Source organism: Mastomys coucha, unplaced genomic scaffold (assembly GCF_008632895.1).
Source record: "Mastomys coucha isolate ucsf_1 unplaced genomic scaffold, UCSF_Mcou_1 pScaffold11, whole genome shotgun sequence".
In the NCBI taxonomy this organism is placed as follows: Eukaryota; Metazoa; Chordata; class Mammalia; order Rodentia; family Muridae; genus Mastomys; species Mastomys coucha.
In genome coordinates this window covers 33,052,635-33,057,219 of record NW_022196893.1, presented here as the reverse complement: position 1 = coordinate 33,057,219, position 4,585 = coordinate 33,052,635, and the positions used below count along the sequence as shown (strand labels likewise).

Genomic DNA, 4,585 nt, shown 5'->3' with positions numbered 1-4,585 from the left:
TCTCACCTGCTGCTTTCCTCTCCTAGGTTGAATGGTGAAGGTGTTGGACCAGTTAACATCTGTAAGTATTCTGCTTGCCAGCCTCCCCTTCCCCTTCCCTTGTGACTGGGTTAGCTGATCATAGTGTGCTCACAATTTCTCTGGTGTCCTCTTCCTCCTTCACAGCTCTGGTGCAGTCCACTGTGTCCAGTGACCGTGGCACTGCTGGAGGTGGAAGCAGTAGCTTAGGCCTCGAAGGAGGCAGCAGCCACTCCTATGCAAGTAGCCGTGGCCTGGGAGGTGGCTTCAGTGCTGGCAGTGGCAGAGTCATCAGAGGTGGCCTCAGCTCCTCTGGTGGCAGCACTTCAACCATTAAGTTCACTACCAACTCCTCCAGCAGGAAGAGCTACAGGCCCTGAAGTCCCAACCATCAGAGCTTGTGGCAGAGTCCAGATACCCTGGCTGTAGTGCCCTGTTTACAGGGGTTTCTCCTCTCTGGATGTCTGCTTGGGTGTGAGGAGGCTGGCTCCTCTTGCTCCTCTTCCTGTCTGCTTGGGACCCCATTGCTCATCTTTTGATAGTCATCTTCTGAGCTCCACATCATGATTCACACACATTTGGTGCTTCATGTTGTATTTGGGTTTCCAGGCACCTGCCTCCCTACCTTGATCTCTGGGGTGTTTATGAAAGGGTGTCTCCATCCTCTTCAATCTGGAAATCGATGCCTAGGTCTTCCTCAAGAAATGCACACCTCCCTTTTAGTTTCCACTTACCTGGGAAACCTTGTTTTTCAGCATCATAAACCTCCCTGTCAGTACCTGTGAAACAACCATCACTAGTCCTGTGATGTCTGTACTCATGTGATATCATCTCTGCTCTTTGCTTCCTAGAAATTGCTAAATAAAGCAGGCTTATACATGACAACTTTTACATGTGTTTTTTTTTGTTGTTGTTGCTAATTGTTTAATATAGAATGTTGATGGCCTTACCTGGCAAGGTCCTTTTAGGGTATCATTGATTCTTTCTCTCACAGCTGTATGTCTTCATTTGTTAGTAGTTTACTGTAAGTTTGATTTCATATTTTATTTTATTTCTATACCCTTTTAAATAAAGTAGAATTCCATCCCTTTTCCCCTTCATTTCCCATCCATCAGCCCTACTCACATGTCTTCAGCATGTCTTCAGTCCACACCCTCACCTGCTCCTTCATTGTCAAATTGATAGTCTTTTCTGGGAACTTATATTCCCTTCATTTCTTATAAATAATTTTTCATATATCCATTCTAATGTGTTTCCCTACCTTTCTTTAGAAATTGTCCAGAGATGTCAGTTCAGTGTTTCTTCCCCTAGGAATTGCCTTCCTGTCAGTGAGAACCTAATCCCTCACTGGTCTGAGAGTACTCTCCATGTACACAGCCCTTATGAGGAATTCGTGGTTAGGCCCCTCTGGCATGATCACTAGCAGATCACAGTACTCAGGCAGAGCATTTGGGTGGAGAGTCATATTCTTGGACAGCTCTAGAGCCTTCTTACAAGAGAGTAAGTTATTTGCTTCATTATTACTGTTTCCTTTGTGACCAAGAAAGTTGCCTGTCAACTAGCCATAATAGCAGGGAACATGTCTCCCTCCTGACCTGAAAGTTCACTACTGTAAAGGGACAGCAGAAACACAACAAGGTGTTCAGTTACTACTGTGCATCCCAACTACAACTGGAAACACTGGAGACATTCAAACTTACCACTTTAAGGAACTCAAGACTCAATCAAAATCTGAGAATCTCATTTTGCAAATCATAAAGGCTTTAGGAAAACATTGTCTTCCTTCTCATAACTTTATCCCCTACTATGGACTTTCAGAAAAGTTTTGTTTATGTGTTGCACACCAGCAGTTTTGGTTTCACTCCTGTCTTCTTATCCCTGTTTAACTCATGAGTGAGCATGGCCACCTCAGCTCCAGTGAGAGGTCGATCATTTGATTTCTTCCTGGGACTTCTTCAGCCCCTTTGTCACCTCAAATAACACCCAGCATCCTTACCTTCAAGGACACAGACCAATAGATGTTTTCCTAGTTCTGTTGATGTTTCTGGGTCTTTCTGCCTCATTTTCTGTTCTTTGCAATGTTTACTGCTCTTCAAATAACAATGGAAGCTTGTCAACTTGGATTCTCTTCACTCTCTGCACAGAACTCCTCAACAGGAAGGAAAATAATGACTTATTTCTGAAACCTAAGACTTTTCACAACACATGTGCATATATGGGACAACAGAAAGGACAATCCCTGACAGGGAAATAATATATAGAAAAACACCAAAACAGGATCATTTATGAAGTGATTTAAATAAAATTTAATTCATGTAGCATATGTATATTACAATTGTAAAAAAAATGAATAGCACTAAGAGGGCCAAATGGACGATTCAGTTGCATAAATATTATTTGCACAGGGTGGATGGTTATGGTTATGTAATTCCGACGTTCTGGAAGTAGGAAGAGCACTACTAGGGTTAAGCTGGCAAGAGAAATTAGCCATGTTTGCAGTTCTGTGTTCAGAGAGAGAACCTAGCTCCATAAGTAAAGTGGAGAAGGTTTGAAGAAGGGGAAACCTTGAGTGTTCACATACATGCACACACATGGGTACTAACACACACATAAATGTACATACACACATGTGTAAATACCATAGATGCACACACAATCAGGCATGCATCTAAATATTTCTTTTTTAACGTTTGAGATCTCCTATGAGCATAGACTGGCATTTATTCCAACGTACTTCTCATTTCTTCCCCTTCCATTCCTCCTCTACCCAGTACCATCTTCCCTTCTAGCTTTATGTATTACCTGCCACTTGACACCCCCCCTCCATTATTGTGGTTTGTGTTGGTTGTAAATTAATGAGTTCAAGACAATCTGCTGGAGCAAGGTCAAGTGAAGCAACATGATTGGATTCCTCTATACCTATCATTCTTCAGTAATTGATGAAGGACAACAAGCAAATAACTCACTGTGTTGGGAACAAGCAAGAAAAATATTCTAAGTATCACCACTTCATTTCCAGAGTCCATTTCGTCATAGTGGGAACCAAATTCAAGGTTTCAGGTCCCAGGGGAGCTGGGGACTTCCCTCCAGCTGAATAGCTCCTGTTGTAAACAGTTGTCTGATTACAGCCATCTCAGGGACAACTTCTCCATCTTGCTGGCAGGGTCAAACAAGCTCATGATCCCAGGCCTAGGAACAGATCCTTATCCCACTTCTCCAAATGTTTTCATAATTGTCTGTTGGCCTGTAAAGAATATAGAAATTTCTGTTATTTAAACCAAGGTGTATACGTTGTTAGAATATGTGACCAGTTGCCTGTTATGCCCTAGATAACCCCATACTACTGACCCACTCCTTTGTCCCCTATTACTCTGATCTCTGGAAACAATATATATGAGAGTGGATTTAGGTATCCTGGATACTGTGTTTGGAGACACAGTTCAGATCCTGAATTTGCTGCCTCCCTGCATGCTCAGAAAATAATCCTTTAATTTGGACTTTGGGGGCCAGTAGTTAGCATCACAATACATAGCAAAAGACCAAACCTCAACAATTCCCATTTTTGTCAAAATAAAAGTCTCTTTCTCTTGTAATAATAAACACTACACCATAGGAATAATAATGAAACAATTATAGAAATTATCATATAAGAAATACAATCAAAAAGTCCAGTTTGTTTGTATTTGGCAACTCAGGAGAATTTTTTTCTATTATCTCTTCTATCTTTGTGAGTTCAGAGTTCTGCATTTGCACCATATTCTATGCTAACTTGTATTGCCATTCTCAAAATAACTCCTTTGACATAGACCATCTTAAGTCCTAAACAACATAAGCTTATAGTGAGATTATGACTATGTATTCTTCTACCCTATCAGAGACCTGAGAAGGAGTAAATATTACCTGAGCATATAGGAAGCACAGGACTGCAGATTTCATAACATATAGAAATGGCAGAGACAGCTGACTGCTGGGATAGTTCCCAACATTCTCTCTCTAGAACATTGGAACATCCATCTTCAGCCTTCCATCCTAGAGTATCTGACAGACCTTAAGTACAGCAGGAATCATGAAGGACTTGCTTTCCTTGTCTTGGCACAACTGGAAGTCTACTATCCTGCTCCATAAATCTTTTCAGATAGCAATTTGCCTGCAGGTGAAGTCAGGGTATTTCTCTTTGCCCATTGGCTAGGTTGTCATACTTGAAGCAATTTAACATGGAGGTTTTTATGGTCATCAACTTTTGAAGTAGAATGAGGTCCTGCGAGGAATTGACCTGTCTCAATGTCAAGAAAAGATCTTCAGTTCAAATTTTGTTTAAATGCTATGTTCTATGAGTCTCTGAGGTATTTGAAGACCATCAAAACTATTCATACCATATCTGCACAAGCAAATGTCACTTGTCCCAACCACCTGTTGCCTGTATTACACAGGATGTGTACTGCTGTGATAATCTAGAGTAGTATCTAACATGACCATAAGTTTGACTGTGTGACTATCATACTGCATTCCTACCTGCCTGCCTTCCTCTCTCTCTCTCTCTCTCTCTCTCTCTCTCTTTCCCTCTCTC

The 4,585-nt window shown here is 41.4% G+C and overlaps 1 protein-coding gene across 2 annotated transcripts in view; it reads left to right on the top strand.

The window, feature by feature from the left end:
* LOC116080124 (keratin, type II cytoskeletal 6A-like) overlaps positions 1-4,585 on the top strand; it is a 67,022-nt gene that overhangs the window by 38,656 nt on the left and 23,781 nt on the right. The window lies entirely within an intron of this gene.